The 17,986-nt window shown below is 40.9% G+C and overlaps 1 protein-coding gene and 1 long non-coding RNA gene across 3 annotated transcripts in view; one reads left to right on the plus strand and one right to left on the minus strand.

Moving 5' to 3' along the window:
• The window catches only part of LOC122394896 (fibroblast growth factor receptor homolog 1-like), a 91,022-nt gene that overhangs the window by 72,026 nt on the left and 1,010 nt on the right, over nucleotides 1–17,986 (minus strand). The gene's annotated exons all lie outside the window — the stretch shown is intronic.
• The window catches only part of LOC122394897, a 48,647-nt gene continuing 43,876 nt past the window's right edge, over nucleotides 13,216–17,986 (plus strand). For both annotated transcript variants that reach the window (XR_006258937.1, XR_006258938.1), the window contains exon 1: nucleotides 13,216–13,497. This is a non-coding gene — a long non-coding RNA (uncharacterized LOC122394897). The remainder of the gene's footprint in view (nucleotides 13,498–17,986) is intronic.

The following is a 17,986-nucleotide window of genomic DNA, read 5'->3' on the forward strand; positions in this document are numbered from 1 at the left end:
CGTCGATCGACGTCGTTAATCATCGGGGAGGCGAAAAGGAAGGCGACGGGGGCCCCCGGAGCCGGCCAGCTGGACGTTTTCGCGCGACGTGTCTATTAATCGCCAACAGCAGGCGAGAGGAAAACGGACAGTCGTTTGTCAGGGAATTAAAACGTTCCGTGGACGCGGCGTCCAATTCAGAAGTCATCTGTCTACGCTTACGTCGGGCCTTATGCGACCACTTTGCATTACGCGGCCTACCATGCATACGAGATCATGCGCCGATGCGCGACGCGGACCAGTTGGAACCTTCGATAAATTTACCCGAGACGTTGCACACGTCTGTTACGTCCTAACGGATCCGCCGGGATTCTCTATGCCGCCTAATGATAATAAGAGCGTCATGACGTCGCTTTATATCAACCTGTCCACCCTGCATACGAGATTGCGTCGATGGGACTGCGCCGGGGCGTTGTAAGCACCCCAACCGAACAACCTCGAAGACGCCATAAATTTTCGAGGACGTTGCACTCGCCAAGTACATTCGATCTAATGAAAATACTCTGGTTGATAAAATTCCAATGCGATTGGCACAAAAGATCGTCCAAGAATTAGGTGGCAAGTATCACGGCAGAATGTTATAGTAAAAATTATTTTTGGTTACGGGGCATAATTATGATCATTTTTGGTGAATAGACGTACCTTCGAAATCATACACATTTTCGAGAAAAAAATTCAGTAAGTGCAGAAATTTTTTGGCGAAATTAAAAAGTTTCAAATCATTATGGAAAAATTATTTTCGGTTGCGGGGGTCAATTACAATCATTTTCGGTGAATAGACATATCTCCGAATTCCTACGCATTTTCAAGAAAAAAATTCAGGAAGGTGGACCAACTTTTCGACGAAATTAAAAAGTTTCAAATCATTCTAGAAAAATTATTTTCGGTTGCGGGGGTCAATTACAATCATTTTCGGTGAATAGACATATCTCCGAATTCCTACGCATTTTCAAGAAAAAAATTCAGGAAGGTGGACCAACTTTTCGACGAAATTAAAAAGTTTCAAATCATTCTGAAAAAATTATTTTTGGTTGCAGGGGTCAATTACAATCATTTTTGGTGAATAGACATACCCTTGAAATCTCACACATTTTCGAGAAAAAAATTCCGGAAGATGGACCAATTTTTCGACGAAATTAAAAATTTTCAAATCGTTCTAAAAAAATTATTTTTGGTTGCAGGGGTCAATTACAATCCCTTTCGGTGAATACATATATCCCCAAAATCCTACGCAATTTCGAGATAAAAATTCTTTACTAAGAATATAATATCTGACCAAAAATGGTTCCCTGAATTTCAAAATTTCAAAAAGCAAACAACGTGTATTTCAGTAAAGAATATTTAGAAATTCATAGAATGATGCATAAATTGTTCGTTAACCCCATAAAGTACAAAAAACCCCATAAAAATGGTCCAACTTTCAAACGACCATAACTCCCACAATGGTGAGCATATTTCACTGAAATTTATTTCTGAAGTAGGGCTCACAGATACCTATAAAAAAGTATTAGACAACATTTCCATACAGCGTCTAAGAAATTTATCAAAAATCGCCAGTCAATACCCTGTGTTGCATTAACATTTTATTATACAGCGATAACTTTTAAAAAAGACTTGCATCGTTGCAACATGTTCCCCGCAAAGGTCCTCGAAGGTTGACGGGGCGAGAAATATCAGTCGTTTCTTTGTCGCGTGGTTTACCATCACGGGTTATCGATAAATTTTAAACGACGTTGTGCATCGTTCCGATATGTTCCTCAAAAAGGTCTCCGAAGGCTACCAAGGTACACTGGACGGCCATTTTTATATCGCGAGGTCTACCCTCAACCTGAGATTATATCGTCATCGATGCAACTCTGCTAAAAGCACCGGGAGAGTCTCGATGAATATTCGAGGACGTTGCAATACGCTCGCCCGATGAAAAAACTTCGAAGGCTGATGAAGCATTGCGTGGTGATTTTTTTATCGTGTGGTCTACCGTCTACGCGAGATTGCATCGAGTGCTGCAACATTCCTCTCGGTGGGACCGATAAATTTTAAAGCACGTTGCCACTTAGGGTCTTCGAAGGTTAATGAGACGAAGAGTACTGGATAGCCATCTTTGGATTGCTACAACACACCTAGGACCACTGGTAGCATTCTTTACAGAGACTTTAGGTCTCCACTGGGTAGCCATTTTTAGATTTCTAGGCCTCCATATTGTATCGATGCATAGAAGCATGACTTGGAGAACATCTAGTGGCCATTTTTATATTTTATATCAGATCTGAGGCCTACGTGAGATAATATCACTGCAACACAGCTAGGACCACTGGTAGCATTCTTTACAGAGACTTTAGGTCTTCACTGGGTAGCCATTTTTAGATTTCTAGGCCTCCATATTGTATCGATGCATAGAAGCATGACTTGGAGAACATCTAGTGGCCATTTTTATATTTTATATCAGATCTAAGGCCTACGTGAGATAGTATCACTGCAACACACCTAGGACCACTGGTAGCATTCTTTATGAAGACTATAGGTCTCCACTGGGTAGCCGTTTTAGATTGCTAGGCCTCCATATTGTATCGATGCATAGAAGCATGACTTGGAGAACATCTAGTGGCCATTTTTATATTTTATATCAGATCTAAGGCCTACGTGAGATAGTATCACTGCAACACAGCTAGGACCACTGGTAGCATTCTTTACAGAGACTTTAGGTCTTCACTGGGTAGCCATTTTTAGATTGCTAGGCCTCCATTTTGTATCGATGCATAGGACTATGACCTGGAGAACAATCTAGTGGCCATTTTTGTATCAGATCTAAGGCCTACGTAAGATAATATCACTGCAACACAGTTAAAACCACAGGTAGCATTCTATATGGAGCCTTTAGGTCTCCACTGGGTAGCCATTTTTAGATTCCTAGGCCTCCATTTTGTATCGATGCATAGAAGTATGACCTGGAGAACATCTAGTAGCCATTTTTATATCAGATCCAAGATCTATGTGAGATAATATCGCTACAATACACCTAGGCCCACTGGTAGCATTCTTCACAGAGAATTGCACTCGTATTAAGTTATGAGGTCATTGTAATAATAATTTTCCTACCACGTAGCCTGCCTAGGAAGATCGTATCTACGCAGCTCTGTTGAGCTACCCCGTAAAGGCGCGATCAATTCTCGAGGACATTAAAGCTCACGCTACTGTGCAAACAATGTGACGGGGAAGATCTCGCGAGACTGATGGGTCGAGGAATATTGGACGGCCATTTTTCCGTGTAGGCCTGCCCGTGTACGGGAGATCGTATCTATGCAACTCTGCTAGGGAGGTGGCCTTCTCACGAATTGCACGGAGGTTCGATAAATTTTCGAGGACGTTCACGTTTAACCGTCGTTGCAATAAGTCGGGGAAAAAAACATGGGAGGTTGATGAGCCGTGGAACGTTGGATGGCCATTTTTGCAACGCGAAGTCTACCGTCTGCTCGAGATTCTATCGCTGTTGGCGTTTCTCTGTAGGGTTGATGCATTTCCGAGGACGTTGCAACGAAGATGTTTCGTTCTGGAGTGGCTCGACACATTTTCGATTGCACTCGTCTTGGCAAGTTTGAGGAATACGTTAGAAAAGATATTATCTTCGAGGACGTTGCGCGTTCTTCAAGGTCTGATGAGCCGAGAAACATTGGATGCGTATTTTTATATCACGCTCAGATCGCATCTAAGAGACGTTGCACCGCGGTGGGCGAATTCCGTTACCGTCTTTGAAAGATTTATTAAATTTCGAAAAACGTGTCGTATTCGTTTTATCGCGGCTACTCGTGTGTTGTTCGCGAAGAGGATCTTCATGGTCCGATGATCGGAGGCACATTAGGTGGCATATTTTATGTATCAGGTGGTCTTCCGTCTAGAGATTGTATCAGTTTAGCTTCACGTAAGGTTGCTACGCTACAGACTTAGAAATGTTGCATTTAACGATGGCGAATTCTGTTATCGCCTGAGAAGCAGTCGATTCATTTCAGAACACCGTATGTGCTTTCGTTTCTTTCGTAACGGTCAGGACGTTAGGCAGCCATTTTGTATCACGTGATGTGCACTGTCACGTGACCTAACCTACAAACGAAATTGCAGAAATCTTACAAATAATTATAGTATACTTCGTCTTATCGTTGGGCAGCCATTTTGTGTCGCGTAGTGCACACTGTCATGCGACCTAACCTCCAAATGAAATTGCAGAAATCTTACAAATAATTATAGTATACTTCGTCTTATCGTTGGGCAGCCATTTTGTGTCGCGTAGTGCACACTGTCACGCGACCTAACCTCCAAACGAAATTGTAGAAATGTTACAAATAATTACAGTAAACTTCGTCTTATCGTCAGGCAGCCATTTTGTGTCACGTGATGTACACTATCATGTGACCTAACCTCCAAACGAAATCGCAGAAACATATTACAAATAATTATAATAAACTTTTTCTTATTGTTAGCCTCTAAAGATTCAGTATATTTGAATAAATTTCGCCTGTAGTAAATGTTTGCCTCGTAAATAATTAATAATGTAACATAATTAATACATATCGTGTGATTATTAGGTGGCCATTTTCTGTCACGTGATATATAATTGACCCAGCTATAATAAAAACATCGCAAGTGAAAATAATAATCGTGAAATTGATCGGAATCTCCGAATGACTAAGTAAATTTAAAAATACGACAAAGATTTGATACCAGATTTGTGAAAATCTCGAAACCTAATCCCCAGTATTCGAAAGGGATATCCAGAAGCGTTTATCGTCGATAACACGGTTCCAACCTAAAAAGTTCTGGCAATATTCGGTTCGTTAAAACGATCGACGTTGAATTAGCATTCGAACGTCCAGCTAGACTCGAGGCAAGATGGCGACGAAGTATTATCTCTGCTTTAGAAACGGCCCGATAGCCACTGGTCGTATAAAGGGATTCTGTGTTCGACGGATGAATTCAGATACGTTTCAGGCTGTATTAGCATATTGTTAGAGAAAGATACACAGGGGTCTTCGATGTCCGGTTAAACGAAAAAGGACCTTGAGTCGTCTCGCGGTCACGTGCCTCGTCGAATCTTTTTTCACTTTCCAACGACCTTGACGGACGCAAAAATAAAAACATCAGACCAGAGACTCCAGATTAAACAAAACGAGAAGAGAAATTTGCTACAATTATTTCGTAAACTGTGTATGTAGTACGAATGTTACATGTTAAATGTCGTGTAAATGTAGCAGCCGCGTAATTTGTAGCGTCGATAAAAATCAATATTTTTAAAACGTGTCTACAAAGTGAACAGAACCACCCGTTGCTTCTTTTGCCAACGGCGTCGCGCGAATATATTCGTTTGATCCCCGGTGGGAACGGAAGATCTAACTCGACGAAAGAAAAAAATAAAACGGGGAAATGCAAACACTCGGCGATCGTGTTTATTTAATCGAGAAAATAACGATATAAAAGCCGTCGAACGAATAAACAACCGATAACTCTCAACTATTTATCAAAGCACAACGCCAAAAAACATTGCCAAAACAACGATCGAGTCGCTTCGTCGTGGACAAAGTTCAGTACGAGCGAAGACCATATTTTATCTGGCAGAGTCGTAGTTAAAATTCGATCTGTATCAACAATTATAGTGAAATTAAAACGATAGATATATTCTCTTATAGAAAATTACGATTTTTCAAAAATTCAGTCGAGTAAATTTTTTATAAGTTTTATTAGAAATTACGAATGAGTCATTTTGACTGGTTTGGTAGTTCCAGTGTTGAAATATAATTCTACGTGGTAAGAGACGGGCAGTGGGTGATCGAATTTCTGAAAAAGGAATTGCTAAAAAATACTCTTCCGATTGGCAAGGTAATCTCCGTGACGAATCGTTAATTCGAGCCGATTTTAATTTAACAGTTTTCTCGTTTCGCGGTCCGGTAAAGCCGAGCCGCTCCGCTCCGGATCAAGATAAGGCGAGTTCGTTCCCGATCCTGCCGCCAGATAGCTTATCCTTTATTAAAATCTTTTCGGCCGCGGTGCTCGTCTCAAGACGATAAGGTCATCGTTGACGCGAAAGCGCGCCCCGTAGGTCTCGATTTTATCGCCAACTGACGTTTCGGTTACGCGAGCCTCGACTAGTGCTCGATCTTCCCATACGGGCGGTAGTGGCGCTGTCGTCGATGCTGTCGAAACGTTACGGACGTTTGGATGCATCGATAACATCGAAACAGTTACAGACGATTCGATGTATCGATAATCTCGTTAAATCGACAAACTTAATTTTACAATTTGATATTTTAATTATAGAGTTTTAGGGCGAAACGACGACGGATCGCGAAAGTTCGAGCGGTCGATCGTCAAGGCGCGAGGGGGCCATTCGTCTTGGTAGCACCTCGTCGGGTATCAATTAAGGCCAGTTTTTAGCGCGCGACGAACCGGGGGACGAGGGCTTTTTAATTAACCGCGTCGTCGCGAGATTTGTAGCGTCGGAAATAAACGGCCGGTGCCGTGAAATTTATTAATAACCGGCGTGCACGCGCGCCGTATTTATGCATTTACGAGCACCGAAAGCCACTGTTCGCCCGCGCCGGAGATACGGGCGTCGAGAAAAAGCCTGCCCACGCGATCCACGGTGTTCGACCCGGGGACGCTATGGGTGTCGCGCGTTTTCATTAACCGCGACCAATCCGATCGACCCCGCTGTGAACGCGATTCGCTCTCCGCCACGATCCACACGGATAACCCTGAGACAGCCTGGTGAATGCCTCTCTTCTGGATCCTTAACCTCTGCGTGCCTCCGCTGTCCTACGTGCACGCCATTTTCTTTTTTTTTTCTTCTACGAAACAATCGACTCTTCTCGTGTTACAAACGTTCCACGATTAACCTCGTTTGGAGATTTTTTTTTTATTAAGTGGAGAGTCTTGGAGCTACGAAATATAATAATTGGAAGAATTCTAATTTATCTGAAGGTCTCGATGAGTTCGTGTTGCTTTTATATTTCTCTAACAATTATTTAAAAATCGTTAGAACGTTAATAATGCTACGAAACAATCGACTCTTTTCGAGCTATAAACGTTCCACGGTTAACACTTCGACTGCCACGCCACCTGTCATGAGTCACAAGATTTACCATTACGATACTAGAAAAATTCATTCTCAAGTTCAGGGAAATAAATTTGGATAGAATTTGTGAATTTCAACAAGGTTACAAAAATAAGTACTGAAACAAATTTTAGGTTATGCAGATTACAATGGTCTAAAATCGAAATTGTACTTTTGCAGAATATTATACGGTTTTGATCTGGCAATGAACGTGTACAAATTTTGTACACACTAAAACAATCATAAAAAAATCTAAAATTATCCTTGCAACATATTGTAAATTAATTTATTTTACATCTGTAGTTCTTTACATATTACATCATTGTACTAAAGGGTTTAATACCCATCAATAAATGAATAATAATAAATAAATAAATAAATATAATAATTGGAAGAATTCTAATTTATTTGAAGGTTTACATGAGTTTGTGTTGCTTTTATATTTCTTTAACAATGATTTAAAAATCGCTAGAACGAAAGTTAATAATGTTTCGCTCGCAAACAGCTATTCCACTAGTTCTGTTCGATGTACAGTCAGAGTCACGTGAGTTTATTTACACGGACTCCTTCGAGTTGCACGTAGTAGACTTATCGGTATTTTTTATCGGCGATTAATCTAGGTGATTCCAATTTTTCAGCATTCTAACCTTAATACCGTGATGACTGTCGATGCAACGATGACGTTATCTGCGAGTTAACCGTCGAACAGTGTCAATATCTCTTCCATATCTTGACCTTAATAGGCAATATGTACGAACGGTTACATAATCATTTGTTTTTGATTTAGAGTGCACTATAACTCGTAATAAAGTGCAGCAAACTTCATGAAACATACAAATCAAGCAACACCATCCAAATAAATCATCCCGATTCTGTACAAGTTTTCAATAATATACAAAATACAAAATAATTAATTAAAGTTTTAAACGCCTCGAGGGAATAATAATAACGTTCACAGACCTCCATAAAACAAACCACAACCATACATACAAATATTGTAACGTGCAACTCGGTCGTTTAAAATACAATCTAAAATAATTATTTCTTCCGAGAAAATTGATCGCGCAGATCCCCTCGATTTCGTGTGCTCGACAAGATTTTAAAACGGAAATATTTTTATAAATCGAGCCTCGCGATTAATTTCTGTTCGTAATTATAAAACCAATCATCGTTACGCGATGTACGAACGAACGAGAGAACAAATAAGAAAGATGGCGGTTCTCGGGAACAAGCGCTGCTGAAATAACGTTGCATATAATTTATTGCGCAAGAATTAATTCCGAATAAAGACAGATCAAGGCGCTCCGTGCTAATTAACAAAAAATAAAATTCAACCACGCAAGCTTCAAAGTAAACATTTTCACAGACTCCAGGTGCAATTTAATTTTACGGAATTAAATTAAAAATTCAATTATATTTCATAATTTTGAATTGTGTAAAATTGATTGAAAAATAACTCGTAGTACAGGAACGATATATTTTTGTTGCTCGTTGTACAAATAGATTAATGCATCCTCGATCGTACGTTGGGAACTTGACCGTTCCAGCAGCAGTATAAATCCCTTGTTTACACTAGTTTTTTTCATACTCGAGACTCGTCGGGCAGCCTTGTACTTTTAAATCGGCCGTCCGCTGGTCGGATCCAATTTGCTCTGCAATCGATACGGCCGATCTCGAGATACGATTAGCATCTTCGTATTTCATCCCCAATAGCGATATCGTTACGCATCGCGGAAGCAGCCAGCACTAGGCGTCTACAGATAAATATTAGCCCACGCAACGAATCGATTCCACGATAATATGTTCATTACGCCAGTTTTCAGGCCATTAGAACGTCGCGAAAGAACCGGATTCCCTATCCTTCCGGAAACCATGTTAATAACACGCGGGCCCGATTAAACCGCGCATGCTAACAGGAGAATGATCTTTCCGCCCAGACCAGAATCAATTAGACGTCGTCGTGGCTCCGCTTTTTTAACGAGAAATAATTGCTCGTACCTGCCATCGCGATAAATCTTTTATGTATGGGGAACTCCATTAAACGGGCAACGCGAATCGAGTGTTATATTGTTATCCTATAATCAAATTTTTCTTCGGTTGGGAAGGTTCGTTCGAAAATAGTGACGTCACATATACGTGAGAGTGGATATGACAACGTTAAATTACCATTTGATAGCACATATAATCAAATTTTTCTTTAATTATCAAAGTTCGTACGAGAATAGTGAAGTCACATATACGTGAGAGCGGCCGTGACAGCACATTGTATACAGGTGTTCGGCCACACCTGGGAAAAATTTTAATGAGGGATTCTAGAGGCCAAAATAAGACGAAAATCAAGAATACCAATTTGTTGATAGAGGCTTCGTTAAAATGTTATTAACAATTAAATTCAACAATTTCAAATCATTCTGGAAAAAATATTTTCGGTTGCGGGGGTCAATTACAATCGTTTTTGGTGAATAGACATACCCCCGAAATCCTGCGCATTTTCGAGAAAAAAATTCGAGCAGGTCCCAACATTTTTCGACAAAATTAAAAACTTCCAAATTGTTCTAAAAAAAATTATTTTTAGTTGCAGGAGTCAATTACAATCATTTTTGGTGAATAGACATACCCCCGATATCCTACCCACTTTCTAGAAAAAAATTCGAGAAGGTGTGACATTTTTCGACGGGAAAACAAAATTTCAAATCGTCCTGGAAAAATTATTCGTGGTTGCAGGGGTCAATTACAATCATTTTTGGTCATTACACATACCCTCAAAATCCTACCCACTTTCTAGAAAAAAATTCGAAAAGTTGTGAAATTTTTCGACGGAAAAAAAAAATTTCAAATCGTTCTGAAAAAATTATTTTCGGTTGCGGGAATCAATTACAATCATTTTTGGTGAATAGACATACCCCCGAATTCCTACGCATTTTCGAGAAAAAAATTCCTGATCGAAAATCTACTGTGAAGCCAGAAATGCACCCTCGAAATGTCATGGGAATTTTTAAAATGTCATAACTTCTGAACGGATTGGGGGATTTTAATGTTTCAAGCGGCAAGCAACGCGTATTTTGTTGAAGAATATGTAGAAATTCTAAAAATATTCAAAAAGTTGTTCCTTAACCCCGTGAAATGAGAGAAAAATCCCATAAAAATGGTCCAATTTTCAAACGGCCATAACTCCTACAATAGTGAACGTATCTCATTGAAATTTATTTCTGAAGTAGGGCTCACAGATACCTACAAAAAAGTATTAGACAACTTTTCTGTAGGGCATCAAATAAAATTACTAAAACTGAAAAACAAATTCTTAAGAAAAATCAACAGGGGGTAGCTGCTGAAATTTTTCGGTGAAATTGAAAAGATTCAAATCGTTCTGAAAAAATTATTTTCGGTTGCAGGGGTCAATTACAATCATTTTTGGTAAATAGACATACCCCCGAAATCTTGCGCATTTACGAGAAAAAAATTCGAGGTGTGAAATTTTTCGACGGAAAATAAAATTTCAAATCGTTTTAGAAAAATTATTTTCCGTTGCGGGGGTCAATTACAACCATTTTCGGTGAATAGACATATTCCCGAAATCCTGCGCATTTTCGAGAAAAAAATTCAGTACGAGCGGAACTTTAAACGCCAATAACTTTTTAACAAAGACTCCATCAACAAATTGATATTCTTGATTTTCGTCTTATTTTGGCCACTAGAATCACCCAAGAATTTCCCAGGGATGGCCGGACATCCTGTATAATCAAATTTTTCTTCAATTACCAAGGTTCGTCCATAAATAATGAAGTTGCATATACATGACAGCGGCCGTGACAGCGTTAAATTACCATTTTGTAGCACGTACAATCAAATTTTTCTTCAATTATCAAAGTGCGTACGCAACTGTTGAAGTCACGTACGCGTGAGATCGGCCGCGAGAACGGTCAGCCAATGTAAGCACACTGTGCTTAACACAGTAATGGAAGTCACGATGGCTACAAAATAATAATACATATTAACACCGTGTCACGATCGTCGCGACATCGATAAATTAAATCCTTCGATAACTCCTGGGAAATTAATTGCCGGGCTCGATCGACATCTTCGTTATCGATGGTTTTTCGCTGGGGAATTTTTTTTTTCCTCTATGCTCCTGACGACCTTGGCGATACATTCGCGCGTCTCGAAAAGTAAGAAAAAGGAAGAAACGATGATCGATTAAAGCGCGTCGAGAGAGACGTTCTCGTTCCTCTCGCAACACTATTACTAATTCCCAACCCTTTGAGAGCGTGGTAACCGGAGCCGGAGACCAATGATAACGCATATAATAATCGATGAAGTGTTACCGGATCGAAAGAAGGATCGCTGGGGCGAGTTGTTAATGGGAAACGGGGCCCGCCTGTGCGTTGTAAGAGTTAATTAAGACGTTCGGGACGGTCGAGTTTTCTTTAATCGTTTCGTTCGTTTCAAGTATTTTATTTCCTCCATTTTGCACTGTACTTTTACCAAACGGATTTTCTTGCATGAGTTCATACGACCGCGCCATTCGCCACGAGGAATCCATAATGCATCGGGTAAAAGGGAAGAAAAGTACTTCGAGACGATTATCGCCATGATAGAACGATCTCTTGTTTTTATTTTTCATTAGCTTATTACCGGAATGGAACGGGTTTTTGCTGTTACTTTTCATTGATTTATCGCTAGAACAGATGAATTTCGCGGTTTTATTTTTTCGCCTCGTTAATGAAACGGAGGAAGGAAAGCCTATCGTTTTTATTCAACGTCGACTCGTTAGCGAGATCTAAGAATTTTTTTGTTTACATTCGGCGTCTCGATACGTAAACCAAAATTATTTTTAGCATAAAGATTCCCGTAATCGACGCGATAATAGAAATTCTCAAGATGTCTCGATAATATCGAAATCAGATGTGATCGAAATGATAAAATACAGTTGTTGTAAATAAAGTTGTTTTATATTACATTTAAATTTGAAATACAAATTCAAATTACATACAATTTTAAATTTAAACTCCGCTTCAGCGTGATTTCGAATTCGCTGGTGGCGCTCACGAACGAGTAGTTCGTTTCCGTGTCGGTTGGCAGCGCTGTCACGGAATCGGAATTTTTCCGTTTAATTAATCGGCCGCGGGACGGCGGCTAGTCGGGTTCCTAGATCATCTCGCTGGAATGGCAACACGACGGTTGGTGTTCGCGCGGCGCGCGCATGCGCTCCGCCGCGGTGGAAAACCGACGAGCACGAATGCAAATCGACGCGACACTAATGCTGCTTAACCACGCCGGTAATTGTCAGGAGAGAGCGGCGTAATTTATCGCGGCACGAGGCAGCCACTCGCGCGCACAGCCAGAAAGAGAATCGCCTCGAATGGAGGAAGCGAACAAGGACTCGGGGCGAGGTGTCAACGAACGTGATCAATTAAGAGAACGAGGACTTTTTAGCCGAGTCGCGCTGCAAGCTCTGTCTCCCAGACGTGCATTCCACTCGCGATAACCATCGCGGAGGTATCGTATTGTGGACTGAGAAGTGAAACTTGGAAGAGTACAACCTCGATAGATGCTTGGGTAGCTGGTTCGTTGTCAGGAACGGGGGGGGGGGAGGAGGCGTGGCTAGGGAGGGAGGGTCGGTCGGCAACGAATGAGGTTAGAGTTGGAGGGGATGAACAAAGAACACCTAACCCTCGATTTTAAGCGGGTCGAAGCAGTAGGTAATGCTAGATTGTAAATAGCGAATGCTTGGTGTTTCAGAAACAGGAGAATCGTTGGACGGAGGGCAATTGTTCCCACGAAAGATCACCTTTTAACGTGGAGCAGACGCGGACCTGAGGCTCCTGGCGCAGCATGTCCGACGAAAAGTGGTCCTTAACTGCACTTGACTTTCGAGACGAAGGCCAGAAAGAAGGAAGGAGGAGGAGGGGGATAGCGGGGTGGTAGAAGGAGGGATAGAAACGTCCATTATTCTATTCCGACGAAGTGAGGCCGGCAATCTGGCCTTATAAAATAAACCACTCTAGCGGCCGCGGTCGGCGCGATCTGTCAAATAAATCGTAGCTCGTTTCTTACGAGCTTACTTACCGTCTCCTCTCGACACCACTCGATTTCGTCTCCGTTCCTCTTTCTACGGGGCTCCCGTTCGTGAAATAACACTCCGCCCCCGAAGCCCAGACACAGCGAGAGATTTGTCTTGGACGGCACCGGGGGACTCGAGATTTAAGAAGATCCAGAGAGAAGCTCGCGGGAAATAGGCGCACAATGCGTTCCACTGTGCGTCCCTGGCTTCGATCAGAAACACCGTTTCACCAATGGCGGGTCCCGCGCGGAGGACCCACGGACGCCTGGCGGTGAATCAACGAACAAGAATCCGATAGGTACTTAGATATCCTCCATTGCATTTTTTATTCTTTTATTCTAGAAGTATCGTTATTGCAAGAAGGATCGAACCGTTCGAAACATTTCCATCGACTCTGAATTAAGGTGTCTAATTAAGTCCGGACGTGCTCCTCTCAATCGCAGGGGTAATTTAATATTTAAATTAAAAGTCTCGGACCAGACTCTTATGGTATATGCTAATAAGAAAACACCATGCGGAACGTATGCAGATTTCGTAAATTAATATACTAATACTTCTCGACGCGGAATAGGGGCACGCTATGTTCTTAAAATTTTTGCGAACGAAAGAAATTGTTCGAATAAAAAAAAAGTGTATAAATAGCGTGAAGCATTATTCTTGAATTAAAAATTGATACTCGGGTGTTGCAGGTGACGCTAAACGATAAATACAATCAGCGTAACAGCCAGCGAGAAATCTCGTCGTCGTTAGAGCTTTTTACCTCGCGCGAAATAGAGAAGGGGAGGGGGGAGAGAGACGTTGAAATTGCAGGCTAGCTAATCTCATTGGAGCAAACAAAAGGACGCAAAAAAGTAGCACTTCATTATGGCTGTGATTTATGTTTTCGTGCGGGTTTTTCACCGCGGTGTCTACGTGTCTTTAATCTCTCATGCAGCGCGAGTCGCCGTCGCGTATTACCGGAAGCAACGAAACCTACGATCCACGCGATCACTGGCGCACCCTAGGTACTTACGAAGAAAACGTACGCGTAATTCATCTCGCGTGTATATTATCATTTGCGCGGGTCCCGGGCCGTCCCCGCTGCGCGTTCTGCTCCTGTAAACACCGGAAGCGACGCATCGTTCCCGTCGCCATTCCCGCGAAACAATTGCGAGATCGTTTCGGACACCTTGGGGACACGTCCAGGACCCACGGGGCCACGTTCACGATCGAATTTTTGCTCGTGCTATTTTCAACAACGACTGTTATTGCGCTCGGGAACAACCTAACCTTCGTCCCGTGACGTTCGTTTCTGCTAACGCCGATGGCGACGTGACGTCAGTTTTACGCATCTCGAAATTAAATCGGGGTGGAAACTTTCTGGTCGGATCTACCAAATCTTTCGTGATAGAGTTTGGAGAAAAGAAGAGACGTGTATTGGTATGATTATTTTATTTTATACTTGATTCTCTAGAGTGTGGTTACGTTACGCGATTGGTAAGTTTGAACACAGACCATATAACCTAGAAAACAGTCGTGAAATTAATATCTTTTAGATACAACTGAAAACGAATTATAGAATCTTAAAAAAATACACAGATCACATAACCTAAAGAACATATGTCAAATATAACCTAGAAAACATTCACTATTCACTAGATATACACGATCGTAGAATGAATATCTTTCAGATACAAAACGAATTATAGAACCTTAAAGAAATACACAAACCACATAACCTAAAAAACACATGTCAAATATAACCTAGAAAACATTCACTAGATATACACGATCGTAGAATGAATATCTTTCAGTTACAAAACGAATTATTGAACCTTAAAGAAATACACAGACCACATAACCTAAAAAACACACATCGAACATAACCTAGAAAACATTCACTAGATATACACGATCGTAGAATGAATATCTTTTAGTTACAAAACGAATTATTGAACCTTAAAGAAATACACAGATCACATAACCTAAAAAACACATGTCAAATATAACCTAGAAAACATTCACTGGATATACACGATCGTAGAATGAACACCTTTCAGATACAATTATAAACGAGTTTTCGAAACTTAAAAAACCTTAGAACAATTGTTTGCAATGAAATTGTGAGATAAGTGTGCTATCGAAAGAGTAGAAACAGACGTAGAATAAAAGTTCGTGGAAATTACCCTAAATTCTCGTGTAACTGTTGGCCAGAATAGAAGTGGAGGGGGAGAAGCAAGCGGCGAAAAAGATCGAAGGGGATGGAAAAGTGGGGGAAGGATAATTTATTCCGGCTTTATTTAATCTCTTCCCTCCCGTCTCGGCAACGCGACTCGCTAAGCTTCTTTAATCCAGATTCTAGATCGAGAAAGCGAATGCTCGAGGGGCCGAAATTTGTTTGTTCTAATCCTCCGTCGAATTCGATTATTTTTCACCGTCCAGAACGAGGGCTGTAAGGGGGGTGGGGTGGGGACGAGATCGAAAACAGTTCGGAATCGTAATTTCGAATCAGACATCTCGGATTCTCGAAACTGGAGCATCTAGATCGTAGAGAGCGCGGTCGGTGGTCTTAAGATCGTAAGCTCGGCTATAATATAGGGTCGTTTATGGGATGGCCGTTTCGTTGACTGGCGCTGCAGACGAGGAACGCGAACGGCAGACGTAAGAAAGAGAATTTACAGAAGATTCTTGAGGCTTGTGTCTATTTTCGCGAAACAGAGCTGGGAATGTTCGAGGAAGGAGATAAAGGAGTCTTGCAAAAGTGGATTGAACAGCTCCGTTAGAACGAATTTTAGAATCACAGAATCGTAACATAACCTGTCAAAGATAACCTGGCCATATCCTGTACTCGGAGAACAGAGATCAATTTTTTCCAAGAAACACGATTCAGAATATTCTTACGAGTCGGTACGAGCACGTAGTCGAAAAAAGAAGAAATTGAAAATTTTCTGAGCGAAAGTAATATTAATTTTATTCATAGCCACGGGCGATAAATCATTCCGTGATTTATAAATGTTTACCCGCATTATGGAAGTGTTCACCTGTTCGACTGTAATTAAACGAGAAACACGCTGGTATTCGTCCGTGAACTCTCGAAACGGTTCAGTTGGTTTTTTTTTTCGGACGACGAGAGCGCAATATCAACGCCATCGATCAAGATACATTTCTGCAAAAGTGCCCCGGTGCCTCTGTTCCCTCGTTCCTTTTTTCACCGACGGCGCTCGCGTCGTAACGAGCGTCAACGAACCTTTCCAAGTATCTGCAAAGAATACTTTGCATGTTAAGTACGCGTCAAATCAGATTACCGACTGTAGCAATAATAAATGTCGTCCTCTCGTTACCACAGAAAACCCGACGCACGGATATAAAGAAAAACAGGATATCTCGCGGACGCGTATTCATCTGAAATTGATTAATGACAAAGTGTTTGCTCGCCAAGTGCACTCGGTACCGCGAACCATTTGCCTCGCAAAACCGATACGTCCGTACGGAGGTTTAAGATTAAATCAACGTTGGCCAGTTTAAGTACGTTTCGCTGTCGGGAATGACGCATGAATTTTCGCCTCCACTGTCGGTCACGAATTTCATTCCAAACCGACGAATACGAACATTAGATTCGTTCGTAGACCGATCGAACTCGCCGGTGTAAACTTCAGGTAAATATTACGATCGAAAACAATGCATATATTGCATTAACAATTACACTATCCACCAAGATCTCATCGAACGTAAAGATTTCCCAAAATTTTTCTTTTTAATTATTTTCGTGAAGAATTAAATGTTCTATCGTACTAGAGTTTTAGGAACACGAGGAAAGATCCTTAACCTGTACGAAAATATTTTTTTTGTTCATTTTTTATTGAATAGTAGTTAACACCATAACTGTACACCAACTATGGTTACATAATGGACTACTATTTAATAAAGGATAATGATAAATGGACTAAAAATATATTTTCGTATAGTTTAAGGGTTAGGTTAAGAGTCAAGTACGATAAAACTTTCAATTCTTTATGAGAAAAAAATAAAATGGAAAGTTTAATTTTTGAGCAAGAATTTTGAAAAATGGCCGACACAGAGTTACTATAATGCATAGATGACTTTTATATAATTCTGATTTACAAATAAAACGCGATGGGAGGTCACGTTTACGGAACGAATCCGAAATTTGTGTTATTCCGTGAATAAAATTTGCCCGGCTCGTCGAGTTATCGCATCCGATGACAGGAAGCGGTCGGCCAGGGACCGGAAACGCGCTCTTCGCGGCGTCGATGTCTCCTTCGACGCTTAGGGAAATCTTGCCGGGGTGCTTCGAAAATTATCGATTCTCACGTAAATCTCTAACGAGACTTTAATTCTACGATTATTGAAAAGTCATCGTTGCTTTTGGATTTCGACCCTCAGAACTCGTACACAATGATTAATCGATCGGTGCCTCGACTATCGAAACATCAAATCTTTGGCGATAAGGGGATCGAGGTGCTCGACTAGTATAAAAATTCGTTATTTTTATTGCAGAAATCGGGAATCTTAATCTCTGAAAATTCCGGGCTCCTGCAGTTTTTTAATATATTTTTTTTGGTTCTAATATAGTATAATTACAATTTCCTAATGATCGAGAATTCAAATATTCGAACGTCGATTACATCAAAATTATAGGTACATCATTCTCTGATTTAGAACTAATCTTGTCCGTCGTTAAATCTAACATTCCTAGTAGGGAACGTCTACAGCCTACAAATCATCAACAATAGGGATTCCTCGGTGAATCAACGCCTTCGTAGACACAATTATATTGGTAGAACAAC

The sequence above is a fragment of the Colletes gigas genome, unplaced genomic scaffold, assembly GCF_013123115.1.
Source record: "Colletes gigas isolate AHSC1104 unplaced genomic scaffold, ASM1312311v1 Colletes_gigas_Sc00004, whole genome shotgun sequence".
In the NCBI taxonomy this organism is placed as follows: Eukaryota; Metazoa; Arthropoda; class Insecta; order Hymenoptera; family Colletidae; genus Colletes; species Colletes gigas.